Raw genomic sequence first — 27233 nt, forward strand, 5'->3', positions numbered from 1 at the left:
TTTAATTAATTATGATAAATTTAACACTGAAACTGTTTATGTTATGCATAAACCTTCTTCCTTACTTCAAGTACTTTTAATTCTTTTATTAATGACTTTATTACCAAAGGAGATCTCGCGAGGTTTAACTAGTGGCCGAATGCTTTAACCTTCTTCCTTACTTCGAGTACTTTTAATTCTTTTATTAATGACTTTATTACCAAAGGAGATCTCGCGAGGTTTAACTAGTGGCCGCGTGTTTTACGGGATTTCGCCGAGTTGCCAATCTCTTGTATTTAAATGTCTCTGCTTTTACATATGCACTTGAAAAGCAATAGGGTTTAAGATTTTCTTTATGACTAATTTTCTACAACCCCATTTTGAATGATGTTGCTTATGAAAAAGAACGGTATTAGGTAAGGAAGGAATGAAGGACGGACAATATAGTGTTACGATTCGTAACTTTAATTATTGGCGAAGGGATAATAAATTCTTGACACGGATATATGTTTCGCCTGTATCAAATGGAACTGATTCACGCACATGCTAAAAACAATAGTATTATAACTTAACATAATTGTTTATAAATTATATTTACTAAGATACTTCAATGAAAAAGTCTGTATATTGTGCGTTGTTTTGAAATACTGCATCAATTATGCATTGTACAATGTTCTGCGATCGATGCAAGTATGTATACGTAAGATATTGTCCATCTATTACATGTGCGTGGTTGTTCTTCGATTTTTCCCACATATTGTTTGCTTTTTTAACTTTCTGTCCATAGAGTTTTTTTCTCTTAAAGATACAGTATTATATTATAGGGGTTGTTTTATGCGGAGTGCCAACAATGATAAAGTTCAGTCGTTAATGGGTGTGTTGTTCTAAGATACAGTGCGTATAGTGTGTGTGGGTATTTTTTGTATACATGCAGTCCGTATAACGTTTTTTTTCTAAATACTATCCATATAGAGTGTATAAGTTCGTAAATTGTTGTGTTGTTCTATTAAACAGTCCGTTTAGTGTGTATGGTTTTGAGATACAGTCCGTATATCTAATATTGTTCTAAATACTGTCCGCCTATAGTTTGCATTGTTCTTAAATATAGTCCGTACATGGGTGTATTGTTCTATGATACTGACAGTATAATATGTATTTTTGTGAGATACAGTCTGTTTAGTCCATATGGGTGTGTGGTGTGTGTGTTTGTGTCGATGTAGTTATTTCAGTATTAAATCTTGTTCTCATGTGTTATAAAAATCTAAACATTGTTTGAAATGAAAATTATTATGTTGTGTTTTGTTAAGTTTAGCTTGAGTATATGTTTAACTATTTTCCTGCGTTTAAAAAAAATAGTGTTTTATAATGCACGTTCATAAGGAAATCCTCAGAACAACAAAAATCCTTAAGATAATGATAATAATTTGAACTGTTTGTATTTTCTTTTATCTTACCTCCTATACATTTCTAGGAATATGATTGGTAAAAAGCGTCTGCGTGGAGACCGTGTATATTCCATATTATGTTAGTAAGGAGGCTGGGCTCTATCACACTACTAGCCCTCGTTGACATTGATTACAAGTTCATATGGGTCAGTGATGGAAGTGCGTCTGACTCTTAAACCGAAACTATCTAATGCACTTTATCAAAATACCTGCAGGTTCAGTTAAGTGGCAAGAAACTATGATTTTGCTCGTCAGTGTTTTTATACAGCTACTTGCAGTTTTATCGTAAAACAGCTGATATAGTTATTTAAGTAAGACATCTTGTTCTCATGTGTTATAAAATTGTCAAGATTTGTTTTGAAATAAAGGTAATTATGCTTTGTTTTGTTTGAAATTGTATTAAAGCTTAAGTACAGTGGCACGTTAAATAGATATTATAAGTTAATGTGGTATGAGTGCCAATGCGACGACTCTCCGTCCAAGTCACAATTTATCAAAGAAAACCATTATAGGTCAAAGTACGGTATTGGCTCACACCGAACAGCAATCTATAAAGGGCCACAAAAATTACCAGACGTGTAAAACCATTCAAACAGGAAATCAAACGGTCTAATCTATATAAACCAAACGAGAAACTCTTATGAACCACACCAACAAACGAAAACCACTGAACATCAGGTTCCTGACTTAGGACAGGTGTAAACAAATGCAGCGGGGTTAAGCGTTTTAATAGGTACCAACCTTCACCCTTACCTGAAACAAGAACGTAACATCGCAACATAGAAAGAGACACTATAAAATATCAAATGAAATGGCTTAACACAATCAAAAGACATATCAACACAAACAAGTGAATATACACTGAATGAATAAATTTGATCTGTGACATAATGTAAATACAAAATTAATGAAATAAGGAGCGAGATGTTAAACGATATCAGAGAGACAACCATAACCTTGGACACCATGCCGCCAAATTAAATAATGTGTACAAGTAAATGGAAATAATTTTGTTGTACTGGAATACGGAAATATTTTTTTACAAAATAAATAATTTTGTTGTTCATAGTACGAGAACAGCATGATTAAAAAGTAAAAATTGACCCTATTTTCAACGACACCAGCAGACTAAACCGGATGATTTTAAACGTGCGTATCTTATATTGTTTATAAAGTTCACAGGAAGACATGCTTCTCTACGCAGGCACAATATTCTGAAAAAGGGCCGACCATTCTTTGATATGACTCGTAAATCCGCTGTCTTTGGGGGAGAAACAGCAAATACCAATTTCCAAATTTTTTGTTTGACTTGACCTGGGTCCAAGCCCACTTCACACGACAAACTCGCAGCACACTTTCTACCACGTGACCACCGAGGAGGTAAGTATAATTGGAAAAGAAAAAAAACAGGGAATAATATTATACAATTATTGACTTTTGATGAGGTTGATACAATTATGTATCAACCCCAGAGATATGATATTCACCGAGGCCGACGGCCGAGTGTGAATGTCATATCTCTGGCGTTGATAAATCATTGTATCAACTGGAATTAAAAGATAACAATTGTTTTATTATATGACTTTTTATCCTTCTCCAATTTTCTAGTATTTGCTCAAGTTACTTTTAAAACTGCTCCCTGATTTTATATTAAATATATCATATTGCAGTTACTAACTTAAAGTTAAAATATTTAATAAAGTAATCTAAAAACAAATACACCGAAAACAAGAAGAAAATAAAAAAAAACGGGAATCTGCTTGACGTCCTGAATATACGTCATATTGACGTTGCCTTTGAATATCTATATTTAGGTACACGGACGCTGTTACAACTCTTTAATATATTAACCTCTTCGATTTTTGGCGCGGTGAATATAACGTTTTATCAATGAGGATTTTCTATGCTTTTAGCCAATGAGAAACCAGATTTTTTTTAGTCATATAATAAAACTTTTGATCAATAGACACACTTTACCACATAAGTCAGATGGAAGGATGGAATAAATGGGTCATGATTTTATCACACATGTTTTTCCGTCATGTGAATAAAAAAAATATACCATAATATTCAACAACCAAAAATATAAACATATATAAACAAATAGAAATCAGACACTCAATAATAATTTTATTACTAAAGTTAATATACAGTTTTAGATATAATAATGTCTTTTTGTACATGGAAATATAAAGCTAAGAAATTTAGTTGTTTAAAACATCAGTAGTCAAGCTATTAACACAAATTTGAAGTATTAGTGTAAACAATTTATATAAAAATAAAATGTGGAAAGATTACGAATGACGTAGCTGTTTGTCAATGAAATATAGAGATATATAAGAATTGTAAATATTCTATCTTCAAATTAGAGAAAGGCAAGTCAAAATAAAAATTCAGGAAATATTTATTTTTTTCTTTTAAGGGACTGTTTAATTAAATATATTAAGACGTTCACAAATCAATGTACAATGGATAAAAGAGAACATCAAGAAATGTCAGTAAGAAATACATTTTTACTTGATAAAATCAAAAAATCTATTTGCAAAAGAAGCTTTTCATATGAACAAACTATTTTGCGTAAAAAGAGAACTTTACTTTGTGCCTTTAGAAAAGAAAATTTATTACTTGTTCGTTGCGCTTTTTTATATGTGATAATTAAGTCTGACAAGGCCTTTTCAGCTATCATTTATTTTTTGATACATCAAAACGCCTTGAGTGTGTAGATAAAGGTAGTATCTTTGGCTAGCTTGTTTGTTAACTGAAGCATGAAATCATTATAAGGTTAACTATACTCTGTCTGAATAGTCTACTCTTAAAAGGAGGATAGTATACCTTACCTTATAATGACTTCATGGTTCAGCTAGCAAGCAAGCTAATCAAGGATATTACCTTCACCTACACACTCAAGGCATTTTGATGTAAACGTTGTGATGTTATACCAGTTTCCCAGGTAGGTAAAGAGTAATGTGTGTAACTGTTGCGCAGCTTAATTTTATTGTGTCTGTCCCATGTCAGGATTGCAGTGTTTGTTGTGTTACTGTTGGCCCATTTTTACATCGCGATGACCGTGAGGTCATTTCGATGTATTGCTATCGCCTAAATTTCCATTATGCAAATTAGTTTTGGGTTTTCAACCGATCCATAAAAATTATAGATCCGCGGTCATTATCTAGTGCAAAATAACATTACTTATCGCTTGTTTCAAATTCATTTTTTCAATGGATACTCCTATAAATATTTTTATTAAAACACAAATTAATTATATGAAAATGTGTTGTCGTTAGTTATATACATAAAAGTAAAAAATCATTGATGATATCTATGCACACGTACCGAAAAATTGTGTTAAAGCTTACGGAAGAATATCTCAAGAACGTTTTGCGACATTCCCGGCAAGGACCGATAACTCTATTATTGTTTTGCGGGAAAATATGAATGGCTTCTCATATCCAATCTTTTAGAAAAATCGATTTTTTTACAGAAGAGTGTCCACCATGCACTTGCACTGCACTATAATTAGAATAGTATAATAGAATGATATACAAATAGATGAAAACTATATATACATGCAACCGTAATATTAATATAATATATAACAACAAACCAGTGTATACTCTGGGACTATTATTATATTAGTATAATAGTCCCAGGTATACTGATTTGTATCACTACAATATGATAGTTATTACGGTGCAGTTGAACTTCCTGTCATTTATTCACCATCCATGCACGAACTTGTATCAGAAAAAAATATATCTCTGTAAATTAACCTCAGTTTCAGGTATAGAGATGTGATCTATTTCTGTGACATGTGCTTTTGACCATCCACAAGAACCTGCGGTCATCCGATGTTCAGTACTTCAGTACTTTGATTTATTGTTGTTTACATAGATATAGCTTTGTACATAAATCTTAATCTATTCCTTGATGCTTTTTATTTCTGTTTTATCAACCCATGATGGTTTTGAGTAGCCTTCCCATTTCACTAGTACTTCTGTCTTATTGTTTTTCTTCTTCCTTTCTCTGATTATCTTTTCAATGGTATAAAGTTCATCTAAGAATAAAAAAATAAAGAAATTAGTACAGACAAACAATAATTTCAAGGCAATACAGGATTTGAATAGGGAAATAACGTGTCCATGGCACACAGATGATGCCTCCGCTTGCATATATGTATTCATTAGAAAAAGATATAACTTGGAAACGGTGAAAGTGACACCACCCGCATTCGATCTTGATCTTTGTTGTGTAGTTATAAGCATTGTGTATAAGTTTCCTTACATTTAATCAAGGCAAACTTAAGTTATAGAACGAAAAAATAACTGATTCAGCAATTTTTCGTATATGTTGGAACCAGCAGACAAATTAAAGGAGAACGGAAACACAGAGGAAATATCATAACACACTTTCTATCGTAGGTGAGGCATAAAGTCGGACATCTTGTATATGTGTTCTGCAGGATGGAATCTGGTATGAGAGTGGGTATGAGAGTGTGTGCATGTTCCGGGACTGTCTGAGCGGTTGTATTAGTCTATCTGTTTATGTGATTGCGATGAGATGGTATGTAATTTTGTAAAACATGACAAGGCGTGCATCTGTTCTTCTGGGTGTGAGGTCTCTCCATTTTAAGTGATCTATCATGTCACTAACGCTTGAGTAAACATCAACCAGTAAATAAATAAAAGAAAACAGGACTGTATTCAGATAGAGAATACTGATTTTAACAGGGAAGGTAAAGTACTTATACAACTTATTGATAAAAACCTTCTGTAGGGTCAAACAATTCCTGTTTTGAAGTATCCAATAGTAGTGGGCTCAGCAAAGCGATGTCCTCGGAAGATAAGTCTGTGCCTATATGAAAATGAAACTTCAATATAAATGTTTATGTTATACGCCAAATTGTATAGCTTTATATACATACCTAATAATTATAAGTATATATAAGTATGCAGATGTAAGAAAAGAAAAAAAAAGAAAGTTTAAGTATTCAATATTTAAACCAACACACATTATGTTAAGACATCTGCTGGTTATTCGTATTATTTCATTTAGGCGTTTAGAACCTTTGCCGACCCCACAGTTTAAATGTCTATAACACGAACGATATGGCAAGTGGGCGTAACAGACGAAGTTCAACGTTAATCTAATCTGACCTTATTAATTAATAACCTGAGCGCACTATGAAATAGTCTTGTCCACGCTGTTATGAAAATAATTCTAATAATTAAATTCAGCCTTCACGTTTGACTTTTGAGTCCACAAGCCAGAAGCTCAACTTTTTGAAAATTTTAGTTGGATTCTGTTGGCTCGAAGAATTTTTCAATCCCAACAGAAATTTTACAAGCCAATGCAGTAGGACTTGTGGTTTAGCGTGAATTAAGACTGCAAATTCATTTTATGCTTTAGTAATTGCCACTCAAATTAATACAGCCATTAACAAAAATAATTACTAGAAAACAATCTTTATGACTTTAATGCTATACCTTCAGTACTCTCATTATTTTCCTGTTTTCTTTTAGCATCTGAAAAATAATAATCAAATTCATTTTATGTGTTAGTAATCCCACTTAATGTGAAAGATAATTTCTCCTATGGATGTGGCCTGTTATGTTAACCTGCGCGGAGTTTGATGCGGAAAAGTGATACGAAAATCTGCTTTATTTTGATCGACTAATCGAGTATCACAAGACGATATTACGGCATTTCCATTGGCTATCGTTAGATCATTGATTACTTTCAAAGGTTAAGACGATGTACATTTCGTTCATGGCAACATACATCTCTGTGATTTCTTCAATAATATACAAAATACTCACACAATTTAACTAGAAAACTTTTTTTGGTAAAATTTTATTACATTCTGAAGCGTACAAAAAGTCTTAAAATGTCTGTTGTCACTGGAAAGGACAAATTATGTCATACTGGAATGTGCAAAAGACGAGATCAACATTTTAAGCGATATAGGTTAAGAAATTGTGAAAATTTGATATCACTTGAAATCAACTCTCTTTATTTAATTCAAATAGTAATAAGAAACTCACCAAAGTGATATCCAATTCTCACTTGTTATGAAACCGACAAATATACTAGTTAAGCGAAATGAAATACTTCAGTTTTCAAAAAACTAATCAAAGTCCTTTTATGTTTTAGTAACTACCACTCAATACGAAAAATACTATATACTGGTTATGCGAAATTCAATACTTCAGTTTTCAAAAATAATAATAAGTTTGCGTTATGTTTTATTAACTCAAACTTAATACAGCCATTAACAAAAATAACAAGTAAAACCACGAGCTACTGCTGACTGATGATAACCCCGCTCAAATATTTTGATTAACATGAAGTTGTTGAGTGATGAATCTGAAAACGCATCACATGCCAGTATAGCTGACTTATATTAACCATGAAACTAAATTTCAGAAATCATTGTATTGTAGTTCTTTAAGAAAAATATGAGGAAAATTTTCAACTTGGCTATCATCTGTAAAATGATACAAGTGTTCGGTAAACAGGAAGTTGTTGAGTGATGAAACTGAAAACGCATCACACGGTACAGCTGACTTATATAAAACCTGAAACCAAATTTCATTAATCTTTGTAATGTAGTTCCTGGGAAAGATGCGACGAAAATATTCATGGCACGGATGGACTGACGGACAGACAGAGGTAACACAGTATACCCTACCTTTTTTTTAAAGCGGGGGTATCATTACTAGAACAATATATTTATGAATTAGTGTTATACCTTCATTACACTCTTTCGTATCCTTTTTTCTGTTAGCATCTGAAAAATATCATAACCTAAGTTGACAGAATACTGTATTATAATAGACAAATAAAAACTTTTTGTAAGTTTCTATTCTAATAACGATAGACTGGTAATTTGTATTTAAAACTGACTATTAAAGAATATCAACTTTACAAAAAAAATCATCTTAGGACAATGACCCATATAAATTGTCAAAAGAATTTTTTCTATCTATTTCTTATATATATTGCTGATCATTTTTGCATCTTATAGTATGTTTTTATCTCCTGAAGTTTTCTCAAAAATGAAGAACGAATGGCTTATTTCATTATTTAAGGGGAACAACTTTGTTGACTGTAGATTTATAACCTTAGCCGTATTCGCCACAACTTTTTGGAATTTTGGGTTAGCAATGCTCTTCAACTTTGTATTTTGGCTTTCTTAACTATTTTGATCTGAGCGTCACTGATGAGTCTTATGTAGACGAAACGCGTGTCTGGCGTATCAAATTATACGCCTGGTACCTTTGATAAATATTTAAACCATGTTGACTCACATGAAATTTTTTCTAGTAGACCTTTTTTAACGGTGAATAAGTTTCTCTATATTAGGACAGTAGATGTGTTAAGGAGACAACAACACGACCAAAGATATCAAAACAGACTAAGGCCTACAGCAGCTCTTTAACGCAGAGAGGAAATCCAGTACAAGGAGGCGGGCTATATTCGACCTAAAAATACGATGTACTAGTTCAGCGAAACGAATTATAATCAAATTCCTATTATGGTTAGGAATAGCCACTCAATTTTATACAGCCATTTACAAAACAAAATAAGACACAATTTCTTTATGACTTCAAAGAAATACCTTCATTACTAGCTTTGCTTTGCTGTGTTCTTTTAACAACTGAAAAATATCATGACCTTTAGTTGTCTGAACAACATTCAAATTACTCGTTATTAATTTGGAAAATGTTAAGTGGTAGCCCTGTAAACTTGAATGCAGTTGCATGAAGATTTTTTGTTTATATGCTGAATAATCTAGAAAATTAATTTATGGAACATTTTTTACATACATTTTGAATTGCTAAGAATGCCTTAAGTAAATGTGTTTACGTTATGGACACACAAGCACATTTGTGCATATTGATAATATGATAAGAAATTACCCTTTGAAAATAAGTAGATGGGTCAATTCCCGTATGCGAATTTAAAAACAATAGCCAGATATGGGTTTCAGAGATTTGGATCAGTAAATAAAAAAGTTTTAAGACAAAGGAAAAAAGACGGTGGACACTAGATAAAGGTGATGATTATCAAAGGTACCAGGGTTATAATATAATACTTCAGATTGGTGCTAGGTAATTACTTTAGCTCTTATGGTCATGTTTGTTTAATTAGCCTAAAATATTTTTTGTCTACCTGTGCTCACAAACATACTGTTCCCAGCTGTGCTACATCCTGGTTTTTCCAAGGCAGTGCTGTTGTGAACTATTTCAAAGAAAAGGAAAATTTACTTTTTTTTAAAACGCTAATTCATGTTATAGTTACCAAGTTAAAAAATGTTGGGTATGTGTAGATACCGTCACACTTTTTCAATGGAAAATCCAACAAACTATGGTTTACATATGTACGTAGAAAACCGTTTATAGATTGTATCATTAAAAAACAAAAACAAAAAATGATATAAGCATCCCTGGGTTCAGTTAAAATGACACAGACTAAAATGTGTTCTTTGAATAACCTTTTTACTTGGGGTTAATTGTGTCAATGTGTTGGACGAAAAAAAAGGATGGTAAACCAACTCACCTATATTGTTTTTCTCAGCTGATGACAACATTTTGCAGGGGTTTGAATGGTGAACCCTTCTACCTTAGCTAAATCATATAGATGCTGTCAATTAAATACAGCCATTTACAAAATTAATAATGAAACTCAATTTTTTTATACCTTCATTTCTCGCTTTGCTTTCCTGTGTTCTTTTAACAACTGAAAAATATCATGACCTTTAGTTGTCTGAAGAATATTCAACTTACTCGTCATTAATTTGGTAAATGTAAAGTGGTGACTAGCCCTATAAACTGGAATGCAGTTGCATGCAGATTTGTGTTAATATGCTGAATATTCTAGAAAATTAATTTATCGAACATTTTTTTACATACATTTTGAATTGCTAAGAATGCCTTAAGTAAATGTGTTTACGTTATGGACACACAAGCACATTTGTGCATATTGATAATATGATAAGAAATTACCCTTTGAAAATAAGTAGATGGGTCAATTCCCGTATGCGAATTTAAAAACAATAGCCAGATATGGGTTTCAGAGATTTGGATCAGTAAATAAAAAAGTTTTAAGACAAAGGAAAAAAGACGGTGGACACTAGATAAAGGTGATGATTATCAAAGGTACCAGGGTTATAATATAATACGTCAGATTGGTGCTAGGTAATTACTTTAGCTCTTATGGTCATGTTTGTTTAATTAGCCTAAAATATTTTTTGTCTACCTGTGCTCACAAACATACTGTTCCCAGCTGTGCTACATCCTGGTTTTTCCAAGGCAGTGCTGTTGTGAACTATTTCAAAGAAAAGGAAAATATACTTTTTTTTTAAAACACTAATTCATGTTATAGTTACCAAGTTAAAAAATGTTGGGTATGTGTAGATACCGTCACACTTTTTCAATGGAAAATCCAACAAACTATGGTTTACATATGTACGTAGAAAACCGTTTATAGATTGTATCATTAAAAAACAAAAACAAAAAATAATATAAGCATCCCTGGGTTCAGTTAAAATGACACAGACTAAAATGTGTTCTTTGAATAACCTTTTTACTTGGGGTTAATTGTGTCAATGTGTTAGACGAAAAAAAAGGATGGTAAACCAACTCACCTATATTGTTTGTCTCAGCTGATGACAACATTTTGCAGGGGTTTGAATGGTGAACCCTTCTACCTTAGCTAAATCATATAGATGCTGTCAATTAAATACAGCCATTTACAAAATAAATAATGAAACTCAATTTTTTTATACCTTCATTTCTCGCTTTGCTTTCCTGTGTTCTTTTAACAACTGAAAAATATCATGACCTTTAGTTGTCTGAAGAATATTCAACTTACTCGTCATTAATTTGGTAAATGTAAAGTGGTGACTAGCCCTATAAACTGGAATGCAGTTGCATGCAGATTTGTGTTTATATGCTGAATAATCTAGAAAATTAATTTATGGAACATTTTTTACATACATTTTGAATTGCTAAGAATGCCTTAAGTAAATGTGTTTACGTTATGGACACACAAGCACATTTGTGCATATTGATAATATGATAAGAAATTACCCTTTGAAAATAAGTAGATGGGTCAATTCCCGTATGCGAATTTAAAAACAATAGCCAGATATGGGTTTCAGAGATTTGGATCAGTAAATAAAAAAGTTTTAAGACAAAGGAAAAAAGACGGTGGACACTAGATAAAGGTGATGATTATCAAAGGTACCAGGGTTATAATATAATACGTCAGATTGGTGCTAGGTAATTACTTTAGCTCTTATGGTCATGTTTGTTTAATTAGCCTAAAATATTTTTTGTCTACCTGTGCTCACAAACATACTGTTCCCAGCTGTGCTACATCCTGGTTTTTCCAAGGCAGTGTTGTTGTGAACTATTTCAAAGAAAAGGAAAATATACTTTTTTTTTAAAACGCTAATTCGTGTTATTTCAGTTACTCGTCATTAATTTGGTAAATGTTAAGTGGTGACTATCCCTATAAACTGGAATGCAGTTGCATGGTTTTATGCTGAATATTCTTGAAAATTAATTTATCGAACATTTTCTACATACATTTTGAATTGCTAAGAATGCCTTAAGTAAATGTGTTTAAGTTATGGACACACAAGCACATTTGTGCATATTGATAATATGATAAGAAATTACCCTTTGAAAATAAGCAGATGGGTCAATTCCCGTATGCGAATTTAAAAACAATAGCCAGATATGGGTTTCAGAGATTTGGATCAGTAAATAAAAATGTTTTAAGACAAAGAAAAAAAGACGGTGGACACTAAATAAGGGTGATGATTATCAAAGGTACCAGGGTTATAATATAATACGTCAGATTGGTGCTAGGTAATTACTTTAGTTGTCAGAAGAATATTCAAATTACTCGTCATTAATTTGGTAAATGTTAAGTGGTGACTATCCCTATAAACTGGAATGCAGTTGCATGGTTTTATGCTGAATATTATATAAAATTAATTTATCGAACATTTTCTGCATACATTTTGAATTGCTAAGAATACCATTTTAACAAGCAGATGAATAAATTCCAGTATGCGAATTTTCAAAGATAGACAGATATGGTTCACAGATAAAAATGTGTTCATTGGATAACCGTTTTACTTTGGGTTAATTGTGTCAATGTGTTGAAGAAAAAAAAGGATGGTAAACAAACGATCACCTAAATTGTTTTTCTCAGCTGATGACAAGATTGTGCAGGGGTTTGAATGGTGAACGCATCTATCTTAGGTAAACCACTTAAAGCCTGTCAATTGATTGATTTTTGTTGTATTGATACCAAAATCAGAACTTGTGGTCATGTTGTGGCAGCCAATATTCAATGAAGATGAAGCAAAACTGCCCTGAAGAAACCACTCACATTCGAAAGAAAAACTTACAATCTTAGTCAATTATTATCTTTTTTAGATTTGATTTTTCTGTAGGTTTGCTACTGAGGCCTCTGATCAACCTAGCCCTCATTCTTTTTTTTTATTCAATTTACCATATAAAAAAAATAATCATTTTCTAATGTAGAACAAAATACCTTCATCTATGGCTTGGTTCTGTTGATTTTGTCTGTGAAAGAATTATATAAAAAAGAATTAAATAAAGTGTATATCCTGGTTTTAAGTGAAGCCATAAACATATAGTACATGTAATAATCCAATTATATTTTTAAAATGTATACTTTTATTATGTTTTATGTTTTATATTTTATGTGTGCATATATATGAAACACGCCCAAACGTGTCCATCCCCCCAAACGTGTATAATTCCCCCAAACGTGTCCATTCGCCCAAAACGTGCCGTAAAATTCAAAATTGCCCAAACATTTCCGATTTCATAACCCCCAAAGATGTCCGATTTCAAAATCCCCATACGTGTCCAATAATTGTTATTCGCTAAAATGTGTCTACTGCTAAACGCCAGAACGTCTCACGTCCTTAAGCGCTAATACATGTATGTCCTTAATGAAATAAATAACGTTTACGGCAATTTTATCATTGGGGATACAGTTGATGAGGTAGTCATTTATAAGCATTAGTTTGTTCAATGCCGGTTGTTAATGAGTATCATAATTGCAAATTTAATCTGTAACATATGAATTAACTTATGACTAACATTACATATTGTCCAGTTGCAAATATTTCATGCTCATTTAGAGCGAACATACAAACAATTCTAGTGCAGTTGCATTAATCGTTTACTTTGTAAATTATGTGTTACTAATAAACTCCGATGATGCCTTTTCTATTAATCCGACGGCGGGCTTTCAGCAGAATTGACTTATATAACTTATACTATTTGTACATCATCTTAATGCTTGTATAACACAACTAAAAATAAAAGAGATGTTTTTTTTTACATTTTCTTTTGGCACAGTGTTGAAAAACCGCGTAAAACATTTTTATTGAAATTTCAACTTTGGTAATTAAAGCAAATCTTTTCTTTTTTAAATATAGCTTATCTATCCACGTGATTCGCCACAAGCTTAGCTTCATACCAAATGCACTTCACGGCTAAGCTTCATACCAAGTGCACTTCACGGCTAAGCTTCATACTAAATGCACTTCGGGCAATGGTTTTTAATCCCGCCAAAAAAGAAAAGAAGCATTCAATTCTTAATTGAAAAGAGAGAATGTATATATTATCTTTTATATCAATACGTTTTTGTATCTTATATGTGTCTAAATGCAACATTATGCTAAAGTGTTTACCGAATTTTAAACTCTATATTTGAATGCAGCAAGGCCTTGAGGGTTTTGATTCCGTACCAGCTAGGATCTTTCAGTCCAACATTGTCTGGCAATCCCGTAACCTCCACATCAACTTTTCCATCTTTGACATCTTTGTATGGGCATTTGGTTGAAGTGGATGTTTTTGCTTTAATAATATAAAAAAAAATTGAAGCAAGGAATCAATATACTAAAGTAAGGGAAAGAAAAAAGCATTTACTTTACTAATTAGATCCTTTGATATATAAATAGTGATTATTTGTAGAAACAAGAGAATAGTAATGAACATTTAGCAACAGGACAACTATCACTAAAAGCTAAATATTTTCCTTCTGTTCTGAGTCTAAGTTTGAGTCAAATAATGAAATGTCTCATTAAAAACATACAAAACATTAATTTTTATAAGATTCATTAAGGAAATCTAATGAATAGAGATACTCCCCTTTTGATGCATTTTTATCGTGTTTTTGTAAATAACGCAAATCAAGTTGACTGTTATCAATAATTTAACCTCCAGTAAACTCATGTTGCTTATTGTAATGATTTTTTCATTTAAAGCATATCAGATGTGTGTTTATTTTATCTTCAATTTTTCTCTCTACATTACTAACCCCATGCAGAATTGACTTGCTTCCTCACCAGCTGTTGGAGATCTTTCTTCTCTAAATTTAGAGAGACAACTTGTGTTTTTCCTGTTAAAAAAAGATGATGATGATGATGATGATGATGATGATGATGATGATGATGATGATGATGATGATGACGACGACGACGACGACGACGACGACGACGACGACGACGACGACGACGACGATGACGACGACGATGACGATGACGATGACGATGACGATGACGATGATGACGATGACGATGACGATGACGATGACGATGACGATGATGATGATGATGATGATGATGACTTTTTACGTGCTAGTTCACTAGGTAACAGTGAAGACAAATCATTTCTACCTAGGCGGCATTATTCTGACTCCGAAACTACCAGTATTTTCCCCTACTCCTGTATGCCAGGTACTCAGCAGAGAAGTAGCAAATACCAATTGTCAAATCTCGAAATTTTTATCTTGACAATCAATTTTGCTATTTATAATCGTTTCTACAAATTAACATTTCCAAACAAAAAACACCAATAAGAGTCAAAGATTTCCTTATAGCAGCTATATATAAAAAAATTAAACACTCAGCATTTACATCAAATACCTGTCACATAAGTTTGAAAATTGTCCTGCATTTTCCTGTTAAAAAACGGCAATGCTCCTCTTGAGGCAAACACCACTGGATTCACCTCCTCCGTCGGGTCAACTCCTAACCCCCCTATCTCAAACCCCACTGATTCCAGAACATCACACTGCAATTACAAAATTATACATAATGTAAGTTGAGTTTAATCCTGGTATCTATGATGAGTTTATTTACAAAACAAAGGTTCTGCACCGCATTAAATAAATTCGAAAACGATCATTTTTTATTGTTAAGTGACAACTCTAAGATAGATCCATCCATCCACCAAGGCTGATTTATATACTAGTACATATTCTTCTAAATATCAGCACATCAGCACAAAAATGTTAAATCTGTGGATGCAAATTGTTTTCTTCTCTTGACGAGGTTTGATATCGTGGCAACACCGCCTAGCGTCTAGTGTTCAGCGCTCTAGAACACTTGAACACCTAGGCTGTATAAAATGCTTTCGGTGGCTTGGTGTTTCCTTTTCTCGAAGGTTTTTATCTAGAGATGTAACACAGTACATTATTTATATTGTGTGTGTATGTAATGTGATGTTTAAAAATGTCTTCTCTGTTCCTTTTTTTGTGATTATCATAAAATATATATGTAATAATTTTGAGTTATTCCTAATTATTAATAGGTAACATTTCAATCTGATTATGATTAATAAGATGATGACCTTTTGATCTGATCTGTTAGTTTTGATATATGCTTGGGGCAAAACCATGACAATGTTAATGATCTGATATTGGTAAAATTACTGCCTATATCATTACAATTAGTTCATGTAATAAGAATGAAAAGTACATAAACTTATTTTCTTGGAAATCTGTATTCGTTGAAATTCACTGAAGATAAGAAATTACCGCTGCATGTATTGCCTTCAGATTGAAGGCAATCACCCCTTGTCTGTCTTGTCCCTTGAATGGGTCGGCCCTTATTTCCTCAGCCTGCTTAGAATAGGTCTCTTTCGCCTCAGTGCTTTTTTGCCTCCACTCTTTGGCAACATGCTGAAGATAAGTCTTCCCATCCATCGATCCTAAAGTTTATACAAAAAAATATGTTTATTTTTTTATTCACATTGGTAAAGTATGAGCCACTTAACAAAAATAAATAAACAGCTGCGCCATGAGCGCATGATACGCCCGTCGTCTTGTGTGTGAATTTTTATGCAATAATCATAAATAGTTTCTGACATACGGCGCGACATGCGAAAACCCCCCCTTTTTTTTTTTTACAAAAAACTCAATATCTCTAAAATAAAATTTTGAATCAAAACCAAAAAGTATACAGAGCTTAAGATTAATATAACTAAGAATTGTGTAAAATATTAAGCAATAATCATAAATCGTTTTTGAGAGACGGCGCGACATGTGAAAAACCCCTCCCCCTTTTTTTACAAAATACTCAATAACTCAAAAATAAAATTTTGCATCATCACCAAAAAGTATACAGAGCTTAAGATAAATATAACTAAGAAGTGTGTAAAGTTTTAAGCAATAATCATAAATTGTTTTTGAGATACGGCGCGACATGTGAAAAAAAAACACACACCTGTTTTAGTTACTAAGTCCCGTAACTCAAAAAGTTTTAATCTTATTTTCACCAAAAAGTATACAGATCGTTTGACCATCATAAGAAACAACTATGTTTAGTTTCATGAAATTTGGATAAGTCGTTCTCAAGTTACGGTGCGACATGTTTACGCCGGACAGACGGACAGACGGACAGACGACATTTGTATACCATAATACGTCCCGTCAAAATTTTGACGGGCGTATTAAAAGTATAGTGCACAAAATACGAAACACCAGAGGAAAAATACGCACACAAAAAGGAAGACCATAATATATGTTTGAAATTGCCTGATAGCTTAAAATGTTGATGTGTAAAATCAATATATATAAGCCTTTATGACAAGTGAAAAGAAAAAGTGTCCAATGATAGTGACAAAAAAAATATACCTGAGAAACGCACCACTTCCATTATTTTCCTTGGAGTAAAAATTTCATTTTTACGAATGAGAAGGTTAAATATGACGTGAAATATGTATATATTCAATACTGTTTACGTCAAATATTTTAATATATGTGAAACATGGAGTACGTTATAGATTTTTTCTCCCTATATTCTATTTAAAAATTATTTCTGTCAAATTGGTGAAATCTGTCTGTTTCACGTTATTGTGATTTACTCTATGAAATTGATTTAGTTTTAACACCAATTTACCTTTAAGACGTTACAATTCAGATGAAATATTTAAAATTATTATACCTCAGTATGTTTTTTCTATCTAAAAAATAATGAAATAGTTGTGAAATTTCATTTTACAGACTATTTGCCAGTCAATAGTTTCAAAGACTATTACACCGGTTAATAGTTTTATAATCATAATTCCCGTACTTTTTCGTGCTTATTTTGCATTGGACAATAATGATGTCATTAACTATTCTGCTTGGATTTGTGTGCTTGGCAACGTCAAACTCTGATATCGTAAACGGTATAATATGTTTGTGTCGATTGAAGAAGCAATTATAAAAGAGAAAGAAAATCTTTGCGCGCATTTTTTAAAGATCTAAAATATAGTACCTTATTTATAGCATGGGTCTGTCGTCGTATTCTAAAATTGTATTTGCGTTTGGTGTACTTTAGCTAGAATCATATGCACGGAAAGTTTAACACAAGTATTTCTAGTCTTGATTGCAAATAATGAAATATTTAGAAATACAACACGGACTTTAAAAAAACCCCGTATAGTTCATCTTGTGCATGTCAAGTTATGTGACAATTTTCTTTTCTTTCAGATGATATATGTAGACTTTTAGAAAAGAGGTAGGGCCATTTTCCCGTGAGTTTTTTTCATTTGATTAGCTAGGTAAATCATGTTTTTAAATAGCCCGATAGATACTAATTATAGTATATGAAAACACGTCACATCATCCATTTTCATATCTTGAACAGGTATCAGGGTATTCCAACAATGATCAAGGCCAAGACTATTGTTTTTTTTGTTTATCAAAATCAATATTGATTTTGTTTGTAAATGCCCCTGAGGAGCATTAAAATATGAATTATCAACTAATAGATATTCAAAATTAGTTTTGTATTGAAAAAAAAACATAGTGCTTCAGTTAGCGTGTTAATGTTGGTAGGTGATTTGTAGCGTACATGTATTTCACAACTTTGTTTAACTTAAAACTAACAAAATATTAAACAAGAATGTGTCCATAGTACACGGATGCCCCACTCGTACTATCATTTTCTATGTTCAGTGAACTATGAAATTGGGATAAAAACTGTAATTTAGCATTAAAATGAGAAAGATCATATGATAGGGATCATGTGTACTAAGTTTCGAGTTGGTTGGACTTCCAATTCATCAAAAAACTACCTTGACCAAAAATTTTAACCTGAAACGGGACAGACGGACGAACGAAGGGGCGGACGGACGAACAAAAAAACGAACGGACGCACAGACCGAAAAACTGAATGCCCCTAAGTGGCGCCTAAAAAAGGGGGTTAAATATAAATACAAGAACCATTTAATAATCTAATTATCTGATATAAATCAGCTAATCTAATTCAAGCAGCCAAAAAATATCGGATTCATTTAACTGGGATGTTGTTTTCCTCAATCTGGATGTATCCATATCTATACACTGTTCCAGCTTTTAAGGTTTACCGTCTATATGAACCGGACAACAGCTTACACCAGTTGGTACTAGAGCGGCTTGCGTAACGAACACATGTAATCTGGTCTTTTCTGCATGGCATTGTACCAAATGGATCGACCCTATGTTGTGATACAGATTCAACACTTTCTTGATGTTTTACCTACAGTCACGATTGGTAGTGTAATTGATTTTTTCTGTGGTGTTGTTTAATTTTCTGATGACTTAGGTTCCGGTGTAGGGACGGTGGTACAATGTAACAATGCCAGTACTAGTATCTACAAAGTTGGTGGATTGGCGATAAAATTACTGTCTGCATTTGTTTCTTATCATACCATTTTCTAAAACGTTCTTGTTCAAGATTTAGAAAGAATAGTTTTGTTGTTTTGAAATTTTTCTGCTATGGCCTTTTTTGTTATGTGTATAACACACACAACATTTGGGCTTCATTGCTATATAATCAATTCTCGTGTTTTTGGTTATGTACAAGCACCTACTTTAGTGTGACTCTTTGAATTAAACAAACATCCGAAAAAATGTGATAGAAACATAAAATTTTAATATTTCAACATAAAAAATGAGAAAAAGTAGCGTGAGCTTTGAACCCCAACTTAAAACAATCAATTATTTACAGTGTTAAGCGCTACCGATGGAGCCACGGCGACTCTTGAAAACAAAGTCGATATTAAGCAGCTATATAGGTAAAATTTAGTGATGTTCCACTTTTTATTAAAAAAAGGTTGTTTTTTTGGTATTAAGGACAAACTAAACCAATTTCATTTTTGAAGGGAAAAGTTGTATAAATTACAACAACAACAAAAAACATAACTTTGTTTTGGTTTGAAGTGTCCTTCTAGGGGGATTCCCTGTTTTTCCAACATAAAAACACGGTAAATTCCGCATATTTAACTTTCATCCTTTTTTGGAGGTTGAATTAACTATTTTCCAGACATAACATAATACATAAAAATCGAGATATTGACCAAAAAACTTTTTTATTTCATGTTTTTATCGTAAATTTTATTCTTTCGGCACTTTTTGAAATTGGCCCTTCTGTGAAAAAATTTCAGGGGAAATTGGCCCTACCTCAAATTTGTTAATTTGGTATATAAAAACACATAATAAAATTGAGAATAATGACTGTTGTTCAGTATAATAAAACACCTAATGACTGGATGTGCGAGTAATAGCAAGTTTGTAGTCCCTTCGCATACCAACTATTGCCCTCGGCTTTGCCTCGACAACAAACTTACTATTACCCTCACACCCAGTCAATAGGTGTATACAAATTTTCTGTGCAGATTCAACTATGTTAAGGCTGGATGCTAAATAAGCACAATTAATAGTTTCAAAATAAATAACGTGTAACGCCAAATAATACTAATTTGTTAAAAATAACCTCTTTCAACACTTCTTGCAAATAAGGAGTATGAATTTGGCCCCTTTATTAATATTTTCGACTTTTTGACAGTTTGTCCACCTTGTCTTCTAGCTTCTTTAGCGTTTCGATTGCCAATCCATTCCTAAAATCAGTAGTATAGATATAGAAAAAAGTGAAGTAATTCTCTGGTACAATTTTTACAGAAACAACATTCTTAAATATTGAAAAACACACCTTTATTTCAATTCCTCCTGAACACTAGATCCAGATAATTGGTAACATCAACCCAAATGTTTTGAATGGGTATCTATATAGAAAATAAGTGCATTGACTGACATGACAACAATATCAAAATGGACTAAAAGACGAAAAAAAAAGAATGCGAGGCTCTGTCGATTATTTTTCATCGTTTTGTTTATAGCTGACAATGCGGTATGGGCTTTGCTCATTGTTAAAGGCCGCACGGTGACCTATAGTTGTTAATTTCTGTGTCATTTGGTCTTTTGTTGAGAGTTGTCTCATTGGCAATCATACCACATCTTCTTTTTTATATACACAAACAATATAAACGTGACTTCTGTAGATTATTTATCTTTATAACGAAAATTGAATTGTTTATAAATCAGGCCGTTGGTTTCATATTGGATTTTATTTGATGCCTATAAAAGAGTGTTATGTCGTGATTTCTAAGGCTACACGGTAAATTATGAATGATTGCTTCGGTACCATTTGTTTTTAAGTATTTGTACTTTTGACAATCATGACACATCTTCATATCTTTATGTTTCGTTTAAAATGAATTATTATGCAGCTTCAATTTAAAACTAAAATAGTAAACGTTTTATTTATTTGCCATATTTGATTTATTGGCATTAATTTTTGTCATTGCATTTCAAGTCACATTGATGGCATATAATTAATCACGGATATTTTTCAATAAATCCGCTGAAATTGGTGCTAGAAACTGTCCTTGTGTCCTTGTGCTTTTGTTATTTTATGTTTTTACAGTGTATGTACTGAATGTATGCAATGTATGAAACCACATATCCTTTCCTTTTCAAAATGAATAAGTATGAGTGATTTATAAATCTATTTCTTGTAAGGTCAAATAGTTTTCGTAATAGTACCTTTACTTTTTCTGGTTGCAATTGAAGTTGTAAGGCAACTTCTACAATTTTTTGGTCCTTCCCTGCTGACCGCATGCCAGCTATCCATGCGGCCTCCAAAACTTCAACCATTTCTGCTGTGTAATCGAATCTGGTTCTTTTCTTTACCCAAAAGTATAACGCAAGATAATAAAAATGTAATTGTTTAGTTTTTTATATTCATATATGACTGGGGTTTGTGTTGCACGGTGTTTAGTTTCTATGGTGTAAACGGTAGACGCTTTTGTTGAACCCAGTTATGTGAAAACATGTAAATATAATTTACAGAGGTTGCATATTACTTTTTCTAAACTTTTCATAATGTACGTATCTACAAGTTTATCTTTCCTTTAACATGTAACTTATTTCAATTTCTCGTTTTTTATATAGATTAGACCGTTGGTTTTCCGGTTTGAATGGTTTTACACCAGTAATTTTTGGGGCCCTTTATAGCTTGCTGTTCGATGTGAGCCTAGGCTCCGTGTTGAAGGCCGTACCTTGACCTATAATGGTTTACTTTTATAAATTGTGACTTGGATGGAGAGTTGTCTCATTGGCACTCATACCTATTCTTCCTATATCTATAAATTATTTCAATTTTTAGAATGTTTTGTGTTGCGTTTTCTGTTTTAATCAGTAAACATCTTTTTCCAAGAACGACAAATCTTTAATTCTGTTTTTGTTTCATAGCAACGTGACGTCGTTCATTGGCTGTTATAAAATTGAAATTCATTGGGTTATAGATAAAATTAACATAATCGTACTTAAAATATAAAAATTCCCACCTAAATTTAATAGTGCTTATGCTAAATTAAGACATTATGAAGTGCTTTTAAAACCTTCGAAGGCGCAAATCTGTATCCTCTGTAGATATGTTGAGGCTGCCGTGATTATTGCGTTTTGCTCTTTCATTAAGTTATAAGACCGTTTTCATAGGTGTGTGTTGCTAAGTTTTCAGTTTTTAATGGTTTATTTTGCGGATTTGTTTTTGACTTTTTATCGTTATTTCGTATTCCCATGGATTTGTTAGTACGTTTTCAACTAGTAGGGCCTATAAGGAAGGAGTTTTGGGATCTCGTTTAACCCACCACATTCTGCATGTGTATGTGCCTGTTCCAAGTCCGGAATCTGTTATTCAGTGGTTTTCGTTTATTGCTGTGTTACATATTTGCTTTACGTTCATTTTTTTTGGTACATTAATCAGGACGTTAGTTTTATCGAACATTTGTGATTTCGATGCCATTTATAGCTGACTATGCGGTTAGGGGTTTTCTCGTTGTTAAAGGCCGTACGTTGACCGATAGCTGTTAATTTCTGTGTCTTTTGGTGTCTTGTGAAGAGTTGTTTCATTGGCAATCATACCACATCTTTATTTTTATATATCTATAAATGTCTTTTTTAAATCAAATTAGTTTAAACAATATTTTATTTCAAAAGTGCGCAAAATACAATTATACAATATAAATACTGAGAATCGGAAACAAGAATAACTTATATAAATCCGTCTCCCTTGAATCAAATTACAGGTAAAAGAGCTGAAACTGAGCGAAAATGTAGCAGTTTATATTTCTAAAGAAAAATGATATTGAGTTAAAGATTAGAAAACAAAATCGTTTGATGTTCCAAAATCAAGGAAGAAATAAAAAAGACATTGTCAGTTTATATAGTGTAAACAAAGAAAGACAACTCTTCTAAGTGGTTCCCTGTATTAATATAGAACCTGTCTATTTACAACACGTTTATAACATCAAATAACATAGCGGTATGTGCAGATTTTGAGGGGACATGTCCAATTCCAACCAACCACTGTTAAAGCGGTAAATTTATGATTATACATATACTTTTTGTGAGCCCCTAACGTTGCCTTGTTGACGGCCTCTCCCCCTTTTTTTAAAAAAAAACTCCTGGATCAGCACATGAACAGGTATTGCATATAATATGATAATAACAACGTTTTCCTTCTTAAAAATTACATACAAATTCAATTCATAGATGTTGATTTGTACTTGGGATTTTGAAGGTTTGTAGATCTACAAGGTTACATTTCTGAAAATTATAATAATTCAAAATTTGAAGATGCGAGTTAAAGTTGATGGTATAAGACAGAATTTTGTCTAATTTAAAGAAGAAAAATATTATGAAAAAATACCAATTTAAGAATATTTAAACTTTTGAGATTATAGTTGCTTGTAAACACACGTGGTTGTAATTTATATCAAATCGCAGACAGGGATCTAGAAAATTCAGTTCAATTCTTGTATGAATATCAGTATATATAATACATTCGGCCAGTAAAGCATATAAACGCAAATATAGACGGACTCACCATCTTCTTCTAATATAAATACGAGCACAATATCTTTTTTTGGTAAACAAATATGGAGTCAAATGGCACTTTCTTCAAGACTTTCTGCAATTTTGATTTTATTAAGATCAATCTGATTGGATAATGAAAAATATATTTTATACTTTGTTAGTTCTACAAGTACTAACATTTGAATTGGCACTGGTATGCATAATACCAAAAAGTTGCACAGAGGTTTAGCCTAGATTCCAATACAAATAATTTAGAATATTAAAAAAATAAATCTAGTGATAAGTAGGTTAAACATTTATAAATCCTGGTTTATATTTGTAACTGCCTTTTCAATATAATGTATGTTAATTCATGTAAACGAAAAACTATATTTTATAGAAAAAATAATACAGAAATTGTGTTTTATATTTATTCTTTATGAGATCTCAAAATATTACAAAATATCATGGCACATGCAAATGCTCTCTAATTGATATACAGATTATGCACATGCAACGTACAGATTATTGTCAATAATTGTTATTAATAAATTGCTTTGCATTATTTCATATTTGGCAAATTGTTTATTTTAATAAATTTCGCATCCAATCCATCATGCAGGTATCCAACTGTTATGTACAACCAATATATGCTTATGTCAATACATTTTGCATCGTGCAGGTTTCTAACTGTTCCGTCACAACAACCATTTTCCAATAAAACCTAAAAAAAAATTAATATAGATTCAGTTGTCAGTCTGATGTTTATTGGCGTAGGAGCTATTTCTAGCTTTAGGTTGAGGTATATATCAAAAGCCGACAAAAAGAAAGCCCGTATTACAAAACAAATAAACTTCAGTTTATAATTCTAAGCAAAAACAGTCTTTATTTACTTTTGACCTTAATTATTTATCCCTTATAATTTTTATTAACTATGTATTTGCATTCAGGTATCACAGATCAAATTTATTCGTTCATTGTGTGTTAATTTACGTTTTTTGATTGAGTTGAGCCTTCCAATTGATATTTTATAGTGTGTCTTTCTATGTTGTGATGTTATACTATTGTTTCAGAAAAGGGAGAAGGTTTGGTACCATTAAAACGTTTAATCTCGCTGCAAATGTTTGCACCTGTCCTAAGTCAGGAATCTGATGTACAGTAGTTGTCGTCTGTTTATGTAGTTCATGCGTATTTCTCGTTTCTCGTTTTTATATAGATTAGACCGTTGGTTTTCCCGTTTGAATGGTTTTACACTAGTAATTTTTGGGGCCCTTTATAGCTTGCTGTTCGGTGTAAGCCAATGCTCCGTGTTGAAGGCCGTACCTTGACCTGTAATGGTTTACTTTTATAAATTGTTACTTGGATGGAGAGTTGTCTCATTGGCACTTATACCACATCTTCCTATATCTATTTTTAGAATAGCAACCATTCGTTCAAAAAAAAGATAAGGGTTATTTTTAACTATATATAAAAGCTGTCGCTTATAACTACTGATATCGTAATATTACTCTAATTAAATTTGTGTTGTTTCAGAAACCGACATAAGCAGTCGCTTACCGCGGAAGTTGTTTCCGTCGTTGTTTTGGGTAATATAACAATTACGTTGTTAACCTTATTAGTGGTAACAACGTAACTGAAATACTACAACCGTAATATCCCGGAAAAGGTCCGTGTTTGTACTGAGTAATATGTATATATTGTACGTTGTTAGTTCTACCACTTCTAACATCTATACTGTGCAGTATAAAAGTATACTGTTATTAGTACTACTAGCAGACTAATTTTACTAATAGATCTCCACTATTACTGGCTAACATTGCAGGATCGGGTGAATGGTGATAGGAATTTGTGCATTTGTGGAAAGTTTTACCCAAATGTTTGTAAAATTGAATATTAATTTATATAACATGTGTCATATACGTAAAGGATAAAATGAAATCGAGCGTCGGGGGATAAATATAAACCAAGTGAAAACCATCATTGTAGATCGAAAATAATATAAATACTCTGACCTCACTATGCTAGCCATAATCTATTAGTTTCATAATTTCTTGTGTGGTTTAAAACATTAGACACCAATAAACACGCATGAGAGATTAAGTCTTGACCGCAAATCATTTAATAATAACCCACGATAATATGTATCAGTAGAATTATAGGGACAATACCAATTAAAAGTCCTTGATCGAATGAGTGTTGATAATGTCCAGTGGTAAATATTTCACAGATAGTTAGGACTTATAGTCGCTGCTGTATTGAAACAAAACATGATGTAAACTTATAATTTTATTGTAAAAACTATTTGGGCATAAGGGCAACACGTTATGTTACAGAAACTCACTGGCATAATTGAATGAAAAGCTGTCATGTAATTAGTACGAAATGACGCCATAATTATTCTTAATAATCCGAACAGTGCGCATGGCACACTGAGTGAATGCATGAGGATATATTTGCTCGTGGCATATAATTCACTGAGTTCTGTCATAATTGAAATCAAGAACAACAAAAAAAAATCATATGCCACCCGCAGTTGACAAGAAACACACGCAGCATGTACAAGTTAAAGTATATAACATGATAGTGTGTTCTCAGATAATTAAGCACAATTTGCCGCTAAAATATTGTGCCTGGACTTGCTGCATATTTTTGCAAAAATACGTCACCATTGTGGTATGTAATTACAAATGACAAGTGTACAACTGCCATGCTTAATATTTTCAGAGTACTTTAGCAAGCTGTTCCTGAGCAGTCCGACGTGAAATAGAGCTGCTGTGAGAAATCAAGATGAGAGCTATTCCTTGTCAAGGTAGGATGGCACCCTAAATATTTTGCCGAAATACATTATCAAGCCCAAAACGAAATATGTAACGTAATGTTGCCTGCCCAAGTTGTGTTTTAAGCTTGTGCATGAATTCGGTAGTTGACCAAGAAGTTACAGCCTATGTAAAATCCTTATCTACAATATTGAGATCAACTACAAAAAGAAAAAAGATACAAAGCTAGGAAGAGGGACATGATACAAAGTAAAAATGATTCATTAAACATAGAACACATTATAGAATTTCGGAAGAGATTAACAAACGAATGTTACAGTATTCTTTGATTTACGTCCAAATAGAAGTAATGATATGACATTTAAAACAATCCGATTATCATCTTCCAAGTCTTTGCATCATAATGTCCTCAGTTCCTTGGAAACTGGCACTGGTAGCCGCGCCTGATTGGAAGGAATGTCTACTATAATCGTTGTCGCTATATCTTTATGACATAAGTATTGTTTTTAAGTTTGTTATTGAAAAAGTATCG

The 27233-nt window shown here is 32.3% G+C and overlaps 1 long non-coding RNA gene across 1 annotated transcript; it reads right to left on the minus strand.

Moving 5' to 3' along the window:
* Positions 1–24341: 24341 nt before the first annotated feature.
* LOC127719049 (uncharacterized) lies at positions 24342–25749 on the minus strand. Its single transcript, XR_007990137.1, has 2 exons — positions 25482–25749; positions 24342–24648 (listed from the first exon to the last, which is right to left on the minus strand). It is a non-coding gene; the product is annotated as an uncharacterized LOC127719049 (long non-coding RNA).
* Positions 25750–27233: the final 1484 nt, after the last annotated feature.

The sequence above is a fragment of the Mytilus californianus genome, unplaced genomic scaffold, assembly GCF_021869535.1.
Source record: "Mytilus californianus isolate M0D057914Y unplaced genomic scaffold, xbMytCali1.0.p SCAF_10, whole genome shotgun sequence".
Taxonomy (NCBI): domain Eukaryota; kingdom Metazoa; phylum Mollusca; class Bivalvia; order Mytilida; family Mytilidae; genus Mytilus; species Mytilus californianus.